The sequence below is a fragment of the Pseudophryne corroboree genome, chromosome 2 (assembly GCF_028390025.1).
Source record: "Pseudophryne corroboree isolate aPseCor3 chromosome 2, aPseCor3.hap2, whole genome shotgun sequence".
Taxonomy (NCBI): domain Eukaryota; kingdom Metazoa; phylum Chordata; class Amphibia; order Anura; family Myobatrachidae; genus Pseudophryne; species Pseudophryne corroboree.
Genome location: NC_086445.1, coordinates 84817771 through 84832788, shown reverse-complemented (window position 1 = coordinate 84832788; position 15018 = coordinate 84817771). Strand labels below are relative to the sequence as shown.

The window sequence follows — 15018 nt, the reverse complement described above, 5'->3', positions numbered from 1 at the left end:
GCACTCTGGGGGCATTTGTGTATCTGGCACTGTGGGGCAATGTGTATCTGGCACTGTGGGGCAATGTGTATCTGGCACTGTGGGGCAATGTGTATCTGGCACTGTGGGGCAATGTGTATCTGGCACTCTGGGGGCATTTGTGTATCTGGCACAGTGAGGCAATGTGTATCTGGCACTGTGGGGCAATGTATATCTGGCACTGTGGGGCAACGTGTATCTGGGACTATTGGGGTCATATGTGTATCTGCCCCTCCCCCTGTATGTCTATCACGCCCCCATTTTAATTGGCCATGCCCCATGTGGAATGTGGCCAGACCCATTTGACACACAGTACCTTTAAGACATTTTTTCTACTTGCACCACTGCTTTGTGGTTACTGGGAGATGGCTGTTACTGCATGCACCTCTGACTCCACACCTCTCTCAGCATCCATTCCCTCCGTTGTTGTTATTGTGTAGAGCTTGACGCAAGCTGTCCCAAATTTTTAAGAAAACGTTTTGTACCTTTAATAGATGATGTAGTACATTGGCTGTAGAAAAGATCTACATAGAGTACTGTGACAATATATGTCAGAGTAACGAGAGATGATGATGGGCCTCCCCGTGCACTGCTTAACGTTTTATACACTTTTGGTAAAATTCAACTAGTGGAATTTTGGGATATTCATCATCAATATAATAAATATGATTCATAATTACAACCCTATACTTATCAGCAGGTGATTTTTTTTTCACTCAAATATTTAATGGCACCATTTTCTTCCTTTGATAGATTAGAAAACATTTTATGTTCGGGAGAAAATGGGAATTCATCATGTTTAATTAAATCGCATGAATGTCGTAATGGATGGGTTTGTTGACTGGATATCCAAATGACTTTAATTTCTAAATGAATCATCATCTCTTTGTGACTAGTCACAGCTGTCTGTGAGAACGTTGACATTTCTTGATCATATAGATATTCATATTCTCTATGTGTTTGAAAAAGGGATACAAGGCTGACAGAGCCTGGCTGACATAGGCAGGGTGTAGAAATCAAAGTGTAGAAATAGAAGTGTTTTTCAGCCTATACTTATCCTGTACTTTGTATCAATCATATTCAACCCCTGCAAAGACTGTGATCCTACTTCTATCTTCATGTTCATCTTCCAGTGACGTGCGGTGAGGTCAGGGCCTGGGGAGGCACTGCAGCTAAACTCGCCCCCCCCCCCCCCCCAAAAAAAAAAAAAGTGCAGTCCCCCCACACCACTAAAACCAGCACCATGCAGAACCAGCCAGGGGGGATAATGCCATAGCAGGGTAGACACTCAGTGTGGGGTCCCCCTGCCATGCCATTAAACACCCCCCAAACCAGTCAGCCCAGGGCTGGAATTCCTCGGAAAGTGGGGTCCCCAAAAAATCAAAATGGGGTCCCCCCTCCCGAGCAACAACCAGCACTGGGCTGATAGCCCAGTGCTATGCCCCGCACCCCTGGTGGCGGTGGGTGCGGGGTTCATTGTATGTTCTGTTCTTTACAGGTGGCCTACAGATACCAGCAAGCCTGCCCCAGCATGCTGGCACTTGGAGAACCACAAGTGCCAGCATGCCCGAACATAAAGGGCCCGCTGGCACCTGTAGTCCACCTGCAAAGAATAGTAATATTGTTCTTTACAGGTGGCCTACAGGTCCCAGCAAGCCTGCCCCAGCATGCTGGCACTTGGAGAACCACAAGTGCCAGCATGCCCGGACATAAAGGGCCCGCTGGCACCTGTAGTCCACCTGTAAAGAAAATATAAAAAAAAAAACACAACACATTCTTTAAAAAATTCTTTATTAAACTGGGTCTTCACCTGGGGGCGGCGGCCTTTAAGCTCTTTTGCATGGCCGCCGCCTTCCCAGGGCTTCCGGCGTCTTCACCTGGGAGGGCGCCACCTCCCCAGGGCTTCTGGGGTCTTCCTCCGGCGTCTTCACCTGGTGGGCGGCGGCTGCTAAGCTCTTTTGCATAGCCGCCGCCCATCCAGGACTTCCACGACGTCTTCACCTGGGAGGCGGCGGCCTTTAAGCTCTTTTGCATGGCCGCCGCCTTCCCAGGACTTCCAGCATCTTCACCTGGTGGGCGGCGGCTGCTAAGCTCTTTTGCATAGCCGCCGCCCATCCAGGACTTCCACGGCGTCTTCAGGAGCTCTTCTCCGCTCCTCCTCCGCCGTCGGACTGACAGCCGCTGCCTCGCGCTGACTTATATAAGTCAGCGGGAGGGGGCGGGGCGATGACGCGGCGAGCCATGATTGGCTCGCGGCGGCCATCTTGAATTTCAAAAATGACGCTAAGGCGCCATTTTTGAAATGGGTACCGCTTCCGCTGCCAAAACTCTGCTACCGCCGCCGCTACCGCCGCCCGCCTCTCCGCATCCCGTACCTCCGCATCCCGTACCTCCGCATCCCGTACCTCCGCCGCCCGGCCCGCCGCTTCCCGTACCTCCGCCGCCGCACCTCCGCAGGTACCGATGCCGCCCCATACAGTGATTGACAGCGGATCCAGAGACGGATCCGCTGGCCAATCACTGTGGCCTCACTCACAGGGACGTGCTTTCATAGGTTGAAAGCACGTCCCTGTAGGAAAGCGGCACCACTAATGGTGCCGCTTTCCCATGTTATTTCAATGGGCTTTTCCAGCCCATTGCTAGGGCCCGCCTGTGCCCGCCCCCCGCTCCCCATACTTTTCCTAATCACTACGGGAGGCACCACGATCGGTGCCTCCCAAAGTGATTTGAACATATATAATGATAGGTAAAATAATAAAGAAGATACTTATGTGTCATAAGTATCTTCTTTGTATTATTTTACTCATTAATGACAGGGGAGGCACTGCCTCCCCTGACTGCACGTCCCTGTCATCTTCTCACCTACAGGTAATCTGAACTATTGCTCTCAGCAGACACTGATACATTAGGCTTAGTTAATATTACATACCTCCCAACATGACCCTCTCCAAGAGGGACATAATGCTCTGCTCCTGGATTTCACTGTTAATTTATGATTGCCGTCACCTGTGCTGAACCACCTTTCTTATCCAATAACCTGCTCAACACAGGTGCCAGCAATCATACATTAAGAGAAAAGTCCAGAAGCAGAGTATAGTGTCCCTCCTGGAAAGGGTCATGTTGGGAGGTATGATATTACTGCATTCTTAGGTAATCGGAACTGCTGCTCCCAGCAGACACTGATACATTTGGCTTAGTTAATAGTACTGCATTCTTAGGTAATTTGAAATAACTTTAAGAACAGTCTGATCTTAGTGTTTTGTGATGGTATATCTCCCCTTCAGCATCTGTTTGTTTTAAATGTATTGCTCTCCTCACTACCCCTCAGTGGGTAATGGGTAGTGAGTTGTGGCCTTAATCAGGGAAAATTCATACACTTGGTATTTGGTCTACATATTAAGGGTTACAAGGCTGACATATCCTGGCTGACATAGGCAGGGTGTAGAAATCAAAGTATAGAAATATAAGTGTTTTTCAGCCTATACTTATCCTGTACTTAAACTATACGAAAACTAGAGATGAGCGGGTTCGGTTCGCCGAGAACCGAACCCCCCGAACTCCACGTGTCAAACACGGGTCCGAGCCCAGCTCGGTTTTTCCTGCCTGACTCGGAAAACCAGAAAGAGGCAAAACGTTATCATCCTGCTGTCGGATTCTCACGAGATTCGGATTCCATATAAAGAGCCGCGCGTCGCCGCCATTTTCACTCGGGCATTGTAGATGGTACAGAGAGGACGTGGCTACGTTCTCTCAGTGTCAAATCTCAGTATCAGTGCTCAGTATCAGTGCTTAATGCTGCTCAGTAATACTAGTACAGTGTCTCTCTTGTGCTGCATCTTGCTGCTGTAGGGTGCTGTGGTATTAGTGTCCTGTGACTGTGCATCGGTCATCATCATTTCAGTAACAGTGGTATCTGGGGGGTGACAATTCCAGAGTGCTTTTGTGCTGCTCACTAATACTAGTACAGTGTCTCTCTTGTGCTGCATCGTGCTGCTCAGTGTCAGTTCTCAGTAGTATCATCAGTGCTCAGTATCACTGCTCATTGTCTTGTGGTGCTCAGTAATACTACATTACTAATACTAGTACAGTGTCTTGTGCTAATCGTGCTGCTCAGTGTCAGTTCTCAGTAGTATCATCAGTGCTCAGTATCACTGCTCATTGTCTTGTGGTGCTCAGTAATACTACATTACTAATACTAGTACAGTGTCTTGTGCTGCATTGTGCTGCTCAGTGTCAGTTCTCAGTAGTATCATCAGTGCTCAGTATCAGTGCTCAGTAGTATCATCAGTGCTCAGTATCACTGGTCAGTGCTCAGTGTCTTGTGCTGCATCGTGCTGCTCAGTGTCTGCCATTTGAATTAATTCCCGTGATACTGGCTTTTAATTCTAATGATTTTGTCATTTTTTTCCAGTGATTTGGACCAATAAGACCATTGATTAGAACAAATAATTCCTGTGATACTGGCTTTTAATTCTAGTGATTTTGTCATTTTCTTCCAGTGATTTGGACCAATAATACCCTTGATTAGAACAAATAATTCCTGTGATACTGGCTTTTAATTAGTGATGAGCGGATTCGGTTTTACTCGGTTTTACTCGGTTCTCAAAACGGCATCTTATTGGCTCACGGATGTCACGTGTTTTGGATAGCCAATAAGATGCCGTTTTGAGAACCGAGTAAAACCGACTAAAACCGAACCTCGCTCATCACTACTTTTAATTCTAGTGATTTTTACATTTTCTTCCAGTGATTTGGACCAATAATTCCAATGATTAGAACAAATAATTCCTGTGATACTGGCTTTTAATTCTAGTGATTTTGTCATTTTCTTCCAGTGATTTGGACCTTATAATTCACATGATACTGGAGTCTAATTCTAGATGGGCCAGGTATTTGTGTCGCTTAGCTTAGCCATCCAGCGACCTTGGTGCACCTCTTTTTTTCTTTGCATCATGTGCTATTTGGGGACTATTTTTTTAAGTGCCATCCTGTCTGACACTGCAGTGCCACTCCTAGATGGGCCAGGTGTTTGTGCCACCCACTTGGGTCGCTTAGCTTAGTCATCCAGCGACCTCGGTGCAAATTTTAGGACTAAAAATAATATTGTGAGGTGTTCAGAATAGACTGGAAATGAGTGGAAATTATTGTTATTGAGGTTAATAATACTATAGGGTCAAAATTACCCCCAAATTCTATTATTTTAGCTGTTGTTGAGGCGTTTTTTAAAAAAAAAACACCTGAATCCAAAACGCATCCGAATCCAAAACCCGAAAGGGTGGTTTTGCCAAAACGCGTCGAATCCAAAACACGACCGCGAGCCCGAATCCAAAACCAAAACACAAAACACAAAAAATGCCCGCTGCACATCTACTGGTAGGAAACATTAAGCACCTAAAACAACTACAAATTAACTACTTTGTAACTTCTAATGTATGTATATATTACTCTGCAACCCTCACTTTGTGATCACTATGCAAACAATCTATGCTTAGCAACTTTTGCTACTGTAGATCATGATTTGTATGCAATTATAATACTTGTACTGCAAATGTTACTTATTAATCCATACTTAATGAAGGTCTACTGTATATGGCTGTTGTTTGCCTAGTCGAATACAGTGTAATCTATCGCCTTTTATCAACATCACATTTTTCTCATTGGTAGCCTGTATTAATTAGACATAGTATTCATTACATGCAATCTAGGGTCAGCTGTGCTAGTCAAAGTGCATTCACATTCATAATGTGTTTGTAAATGAACAGCTAAACACCACCAGTAATCAAGTATTTGAATGTTCAGCTTTAAAACTGTCACATACATTCATGCTTAAATACCTTCTTTCACAAACACACCATGCACCTCAGATTGTTGTACTTCATTACACTCCATGGTATTCTCTTCAAAGCAAATACATTGTCTACTCTCCTTGCAACCCACCCCTCTGTACACATTGCCGCCTCAATTATCCACACACCTCTTATTAATACTCATGACTGTTGGAGATAAGCCTCCTCTAGCAAGTCCCTTCAATTGTCTGTATACGATACTGTTTGTTTACCAATCGATTGGGAATCCCAGGAAGCAGACAACACATGCAGTTATGTCCACAAAATGAGACTGAAGCTACTTTATTCAGCATGACATTATATAGCAGAAAGTTACTTTCATGAAAAACTGATATACTTCACAAAGTATAACAAAATGCATTCCCAGAAACCACCCTCCATTGTGTCGTTCAAGAGTAGTCTAAACACAAGACAAACTGCCTAATAACATGTTTTCAAGACTTATAGCTACGACATTGCTTTCCACAGAACGTACTAACTATGAAATGTCAGCATTATTATGATTTCTCAACAAAGCATACTTCTTCACTACATCAGGGCTGCTACTTAACAAAATGGCTGATAATGCTTAAGCTCTGATAATGTCAATTATTATCTTTAAACATAAAGCTATAACTTTAAATACACCTTTATTGTGGGGCCGCTGCGGCCGCTAGATTGAATACACACGCTACGTACTGTGTACGCTATTTGCGTACAGAGTCCTATAGCTTACGGACTTAGCGTACAGGACGCCGCGCCGGGAGTACAAAGTACACACCGCGCGCACACAATAGGATAGATTTTAAACCTTGTTAGTGATACAATGTAATGATACGTTTATGCTTTAAACCTTCTGCAGCACGGCACTGTAATGATGATACACTTTAAACCTTGTGCAGCGCTGTCGGTACAAAGTACTCACAGTGCGTACCCTTTACCAAATACACGTTAAAACCTTAAGCAGTTTGTGAATATAATAGCCCTATAACCCCTAGCAGAGAAATGAGGACACAACACCGATATGGGTTAAAACCACAGGGTTCTAAGGCCACTGCGGATTAATTAGACAAAAGGAAATAACAATACAATTTATACACTACAAGCTAACATGATATCTAAACAGAATAATGGCTACAGAGAATGTACATACGTGAGAATTCGTTCGCAAGCGCGTCCTGGACCAGTCCTCCGCTATCAGGTAGAAAGCGTTCAGAGTCTTGTGTGACCAAGCCTGCTGCAAGCTCTATTTATTCACTTCATCCAAAACAATACAATGGTCACTGTAATCCCTTTGTCTATTGGACACAGAGATGTTCATTTACATTACAGGAGAGGTCATAGGTTGATTTGAAAAGGTGGGCGATGTCATTCTCAACTGCTCTTGGGGGTGGTATCCTCTGGATTCCCGCCGCATACATAATACATAGTAAATACAGTTTTATATCTATATTCTACTTCTGCACATAACTATACGCTGCAACATGCGATCTTCCTCTAACCAACACCGAAATGTTTCCCTTAAAATACCCTACAGCTGAATACCAAACACCATCTTGTAACCTTGTTCTGTCCTCTCCTATCCTGTAAAGGTGAATCCCTTTGTTCAGTAACTATTTTAAACAGCTATTTCTTTCTGATGTGGTGCAGGGGGCTCTGTGTACAATGTGCACTATTTGGGTTAAATATGAAATGTTTTGATAACCCTCTATGCGCTCACAAACACTACCGTAAATGCGCACACCACCCGCAGGAACGTGGGAGCGATCATACGCAAATTGCGAGTATGTGCACGCACGGCAGAATGGGCGCGCGCACAGCGGGCATGCGCCTGGTGTTAGTACAAGGCATATGCATTATGATATTTTTTACTTTGACAATCCACCCTTTGGCAGTCAACAATAACTGAGACTATCTAAACATTAAACAGAAAAATATACAATACAATACCTATAAATGATTGGGTGGTAGGAGGAGAGGAGTAGGAGGGAAATGTATGACCTAGTGGGATAGTAAAAGCATGTATGTATGAACTTCATGTCTGAGGGGCATGTATCATCGTGCCGTACATGTTCTAGATAAGCTTCGAGGTATTGCGAAGTATACATTAAATCCTTCTTATCCCGTATTAAGGGTCTGTAAGTGGGCCAACAAACACTACCGAGCTATTTTCGGCTTCTTGTTCCAACAAATGGGGTGCACATTTAGTGATGATACATGGAGGGGAAAAACTTGTGAATGCTAATATGTGGATATATATATCACCTGTCGACTATGTGTGTCACTACCTGAAGGTTGTAGAGATGAAGATAAGAAACATCACAAATACATTCATACAACAATTGTGCAATCATCCTTGGGTGTTGGTTGAAGTCTTGTCCGGATGGGTGTATCCTTGCTGTGGGTGGTAATCAAAGTCTTTCAAGTGTCCATAAAAAGTCTTTAAAAGTCTTTAGAGTGTCTATCAAAGTCTTTAGAATGTCCATCAATGTCTGTAGAATGTCCATCAAAGTCTTCTTCCGAATGGATGTATTTTTGCGAAAATATCTTCCACCGTCGGCTATTTGGCGTATAAGTTCAGGGTCTACAGGCATTCTGTCGGCTCTTTGCTCGGTGAATGTGTTGCTCTTGGAATTCTACAAATCCGTCCTTGCCATCAGAACCCATTCCAGATCCTTTCTCGACCTCTCTGGTACTCTCACCGAAACAGACTGCTCTGGTCAACAACAGGGTCAACAGGAAAACCCGGAACGCAGTCTCTTGGGGTAAGTCCATCTTGTTAAAGGAAGAGGAAAAGAATGAGAAGGGGGAGGAAAGGAGGGTGACGGGAGGTGGAGAAAATAATAAAAGGGAAAAAGAAAAACTGGTGCGACAGCCGCCTCTGGTCTTATTATTCTCAGTGCTCAGGTGCCGTCTCAACAGTACTGCCTCTCAGCCTTCCCGGAACAGACACTCCAGTGATACGATTCTTTCCGAGTCAGCGACCTTTCTGTAGGGAACATAAATCCTGCATTACAATGTGCTTAACTGTTGTGTGAAGTAAACCATCCGTGGAAAATGAAAAAGAGAGAGAGAGAGACTAAAAAAGAAAAATTGTCTGATTTCCGTTCACCATCAGGCTGTCACACCAACATGTCTATCGGTATCTCTGCACAGTCTCCCTCCACCAGTATTTCCACTCTCCACCCTCTGTGCATGGCCAGGCACAATGATGCTGGTGAGATATACTGGGGTTGGGCAGACCTCTGAAAAGACTGAGTAGACATGTGACGTTTGAGCTGTAGTTCTGTTGGTGAACGTCAGAGATGAAGAGGAAACTTTTAAAGATAAATCACAGAGTTTACTTGGCCGCCCCTGTATCTAGAAGAAATGATCTACCAACTACATCAACTGTGACCTCAGGTTCACTTCCAAGGCTAGCAATCAACTTCACTGGCTGCAGACTACAGGTGCGGCCCAAAATTTTTCCTATGTGATCCCTGATCCCAATTACGTGTATCATAACTTTGCTCATTTTCTTGTCTAGGCGGTCAGTATATCTTATGTGTGCTTTTATAATTACAGTTCCGTGCGTAATGTCCTTCCTTCTGGCAGTTATATCATTTAACTACATACGACTTACCATCAGGGGTCTGGGGTTTCGGTTGATGTGGCTTCGTTGTCAGGGCTTTTATACTTACTGTCATCAGCTTATCCCCCTGTGACTCCCTGTGTTTAATGATGTTCAGATCGTGCTCGATAGCGGACTCTCTTAATGCAGCCACCGAGATACCTCTCCAATTAGGTTGAGTGGTTTGTACCCTTGTTCTCAATGTTTCTTTTAACCCGTTCATTAATACGGACACAGCTACCTCCCTATGATGTACATTTTAGTTGCCTCTACAATGTGAGGTGCTATTGTCTCTGCATAATGTACAGTACCGTACTTACCTGTGGACACGACCTCACCTGTCCCTCTGCTAGGGGCCTTTGCTACTGCTCTTACTGGTTGGGACGTGCCCACTTGGGTGTCTTGTATGGTGGCTGCTAGAGAGAGTGCCAATATCGTGCTGGGTTTATCTTCTTGCTTGTAGTCCTGAGGGAAGTTTAAAATGGGATGCAACTTGCAGGGGTAGGATTAATACATTTATCAGTTTTACTCTTATCATCATTAATACATTTATCAACTTTACTCTTATCGTCATTAATACATTTATCAACTTTACTCTTATCATATATCAGTATGCCATTCTCTGTAGCCATTTCCTCTCCTGTAATGTATGGTGGTGGTGCAGTTGCTATCAGTTTCCTGCTAGGGTTAGAACCAGCTGTGTAAGCTAGTTCCCTCTGCATATCACTCTCTCGTTGCCATAAATGTAAACAGTTTGTGTGTCTGATCCTCTGTTTTAGGGATTTTATCAGACAGATCCTAAGCCTTAGATTACGCAATACCTCTGAGTCAAAACTACCTATCCCAGGAAATGGTGCTTTATCCCCCACAGTCATTCGTGTCCATTCATCACAAAAGGTCTCAGTGTGGGGACCATACTTCCCCCACATTACTAACCGAGCTGACCCCCTGGGTCTGAAATCTGCAGTCTGAACCCTGACTGCTGAACGTCCCTGTGTTGTGCACTTGGCTTCCATTGTGGACCTTTTTAACACGGGAAAACTGCCTAAAATGCTCCAAACACAGTAGTCTACGGTGGAAATCCTTAAAGTTCTTCCACTAAACTTCTTCTGCTCCGAGTATCACGGATACGCCCTTTTTAGCAGACACGTGTAGCCGTTGCAGGCCCTACCTCTCAAGATTTTCCTGAGAGATCGGCGAAAATTCCCTTAAACCTTTACTTTACACAAATCACGCTTGCATGTGCTTCCCATAACGCGTATGATGACGAGATTTACGCACAAATATGCAAAACTTCGTATCACGTTGCATCACGTATTGCCCATACAACCGTGCGGTCCAATCGTACTGCTCATAGACACTTGCTATCTATAAGTGGTAGGATCACTGGAGTCTTCACACTGTGCTCCAAAACAGCCGGCGTGTAATACCACGAAAACTTTATCACACTCCGTTGCACGTATTCACCTAGACCGTGCTCACCACGTATTCACCTAGACCGTGCTTCACCAAGTTTCACCAAGCTTCACCAAGATCACCAAGTTCACCAAGAGGGGTTCAATAAACTCAACCCTTTTTCAGCCCACCCTATCATTCTATAGTTTTCTGATCAGAAAAATCCTTTCCTGTTAACTGATAGCTTTCCCCAGAGGTAATACAGAAAAAAAGTTTTTTTAAACTAAATATTGGAAACTGAACAAATTTGTGCTATTATCGCGTGGATACCGTCTCGCGCTTAAACTAAAACAATGCCATCGTGTAATTTGTACTTAGCGGTCGTACTTTGTACGCACGTTGCGTAAACACGTCACGTGCGTATGGCTTTACGTAGCGTACACAGTCCCGTGTTTTGTCCGAGACACGTGTACAAAGGCCGTACGTCCGCAGTACTACAAATCCCACACTTCTATAATTGTAAGCGATATTACCTATAATCGCTCACTTAACACCACACAGTTTCTTCTGTATAAACCTTTAAAACTAGGCCAGGCTGTGTGTGCGTCTTACACTTACTTCCTTAAATATTAACTCTATATTTTAACTAAATAGCAACAAATTTTCTCAGTACAGGTCAAAATGAATCTAGTAATCAATGCTTATGGCAATAATGCGAGCAGGTATAAAGAGTACAAAATACAGGTCTAAATGAATCTAGTAATCAATAATTCCAATGGTATGATTCATATTGGATAGCTATCTTGCAGAACATACATTGATATAAACACACACATAATTATAATATTATATCTATGTACAATTCACTGGTCTCCTGAGACTCATTTACTCATTAAGAGCTTCTAATTTGCATATGAATGCTGTGCTTTTGGCTGTCTGTAAAGGTGGTTTTTCACTGCTAGGAAAAAGCAATTACACAGGTTAATTTGCATTTCAATGGCTATCTTACAACAAGCAGAGTTAACTGAATCCTAGAGGTAAAGAAAAAAAACTTTGTTTATATCTGTATGTGGTTCTTACATCACGTATTCATCTTACTATTAACTTTTATTAAGCCCCATCTGAAACTATTTGTAATTGACTATGGCATGGGTTAAATAAATGCATTGGTAACTCATAAATGGTGATTTCTTTTTGACCAAGGATGGCTGATTATTCCGGGCAGTGAAAATCAGCCATTTAGAAAAAATGACCTTCCCAAAATGGCCGCTGCTCCTCCCCCTTCCACATCCATGAGGTTTACACAAAATGGTGGACAGGCCATGTGGTTAGTCCAAAATGGAGGACAGACCATGCGGCTTCCTTTGTCACAAAGAAATCACACACCATGCCAGCCCCTGAAGTTATTTTAGGGTTGAGTTAAAAATAAAACTATACCAAAGCTATGCAAACTTTTAAATATACTTTTAAACCTACTTAAACAAATAAACAATCCAATCTGAATCAAACACAATATGACCTTTGAACCTTGTTTTGCAACAATAAAAATACCTTTTAGCATCTTAAATATTATGAGAAACACCTTGTCCCTTAAAATTTCCTATCAGCGTCTTACTGATACCACAACAATACATTAACGTGGATGTTTTTTTTCGTCAGCATTTTGCGATGCGTCTATCATTAGCCGATCAATTACAGCCGCGTTTGTAATGTACAGTGCATCATTAAGAACGTGATATCCCGGACGAGCCCCCAATTGATAATGTCAATTATTATCTTTAAACATAAAGCTATAACTTTAAATACACCTTTATCGTGGGGCCGCTGCGGCCGCTAGATTGAATACACATGCTACATACTGTGTACGCTATTTGCGTACAGAGTCCTATAGCTTACGGACTTAGCGTACAGGACGCCGCGCCGGGAGTACAAAGTACACACCGTGCGCACACAATAGGATGATAGATTTTAAACCTTGTTAGTGATACAATGTAATGATACGTTTATGCTTTAAACCTTCTGCAGCACGGCACTGTAATGATGATACACTTTAAACCTTGTGCAGCGCTGTCGGTACAAAGTACTCACAGTGCGTACCCTTTACCAAATACACGTTAAAACCTTAAGCAGTTTGTGAATATAATAACCCTATAACCCCTAGCAGAGAAATGAGGACACAACACCGATATGGAGTAAAACCACAGGGTTCTAAGGCCACTGCGGATTAATTAGACAAAAGGAAATAACAATACAATTTATACACTACAAGCTAACATGATATCTAAACAGAATAATGGCTACAGAGAATGTACATACGTGAGAATTCATTCGCAAGCGCGTCCTAGACCAGTCCTCCGCTATCAGGTAGAAAGCGTTCAGAGTCTTGTGTGACCAAGCCTGCTGCAAGCTCTATTTATTCACTTCATCCAAAACAATACAATGGTCACTGTAATCCCTTTGTCTATTGGACACAGAGATGTTCATTTACATTACAGGAGAGGTCATAGGTTGATTTGAAAAGGTGGGCGATGTCATTCTCAACTGCTCTTGGGGGTGGTATCCTCTGGATTCCCGCCGCATACATAATACATAGTAAATACAGTTTTATATCTATATTCTGCTTCTGTACATAACTATACGCTGCAATATGCGATCTTCCTCTAACCAACACCAGAATGTTTCCCTTAAAATACCCTACAGCTGAATACCAAACACCACCTTGTAACCTTGTTCTGTCCTCTCCTATCCTGTAAAGGTGAATCCCTTTGTTCAGTAACTATTTTAAACAGCTATTTCTTTCTGATGTGGTGCAGGGGGCTATGTGTACAATGTGCACTCTTTGGGTTAAATATGAAATGTTTTGATAACCCTCTATGCGCTCACAAACACTACCGTAAATGCGCACACCACCCGCAGGAACGCGGGAGCGATCATACGCAAATTGCGAGTATGTGCACGCACGGCAGAATGGGCGCGCGCACAGCGGGCATGCGCCTGGTGTTAGTACAAGGCATATGCATTATGATATTTTTCGACTTTGACAGCTCAATGCATTTATCTCCTTCATGACCTATTTACTCATCTTTGTACTTTAACAATAACATCCACATCTGGACACCATAAAAAACATTCACAAACCTCATACAACTATATTTACTTCTCTCTCTTACTGCTATTAGCTGGTGACATTTCACCTAATCCAGGAACCAAACACCTGCCCCACTCACATTCACCTGATTCACTGCAATATAGAAATACAGCTAACCTTATAAACATCACGTCTCCCTGCACCCTTCAAATTTCTAAAATGTGATTTATAGAATGCATGCTCTGTTTGTAACAAACTAACTTCTGTTCATGACCTCTTCATATCTAACAACTTCAACCTGCTGGCTATTACAGAAACATGGCTCACATGACCAGACACGGCCTCCCCTGCAGCACTATCACACGGTGGTCTCCACTTCACACACACACCCAGGCCTGGTAACAGTAAAGGAGGTGGGGTTGGATTATTACTATCCCAATCTTTTGCATACACAGTTCCACAAGAGGTTCCATTACTCACATTACATCATTTGAAATACATACAGTGGGGCAAAAAAGTATTTGGACAGCCACCGATTGTGCAAGTTGACCCACTTAAAAAGATGAGAGAGCTCTGTAATTCCCATCATAGGTGCACTTTAACTGTGAGAGACAGAATCTGAAAAAAAAAACAGGAAATCACATTGTATGATTTTTAAACAATTTACTTGTATATTCTTGTGGAAAATAAATATTTGGACACCTACCAAGCAGCAAGATTTCTGGCTCTCACAGACCTGTTACTTCTTCTTTAAGAAGCTCTTCTATCCTCCACTCATTACCTGTATTAATGACAGAAAAAAGAAGAAAAAATTGCTGCGCTATGTCTATCAGTTATAAATTATGCAGGACTGATATCCTCAACCTGGAATTAACAGTGTCAAATGTACGTACGCCTCTATAAGGAGTTGTGTGCTACTCCTGAGCTAGAAGGATCGGAAAGAAAAATGTTAAATAGAGGCGCTCATTTCATTCTGACACTGTGAAGTCCTAGTTTTTTCACAACCAAAGAGTCAGATAAAAATATAAAATAAATATTTATTATAAACCAATATAAAATACACTTTGTTTAGCACAAGCTCA

At 42.9% G+C, this 15018-nt stretch overlaps 1 long non-coding RNA gene across 1 annotated transcript in view; it reads right to left on the bottom strand.

Annotated features, from left to right (window-relative positions):
• Positions 1-14549, bottom strand: part of LOC135050533 (uncharacterized) — a 68445-nt gene extending 53896 nt beyond the window's left edge. Inside the window, exon 1 of the long non-coding RNA XR_010241650.1 lies at positions 14417-14549. This is a non-coding gene — a long non-coding RNA (uncharacterized LOC135050533). The remainder of the gene's footprint in view (positions 1-14416) is intronic.
• Between the last annotated feature and the right edge of the window lie 469 nt (positions 14550-15018).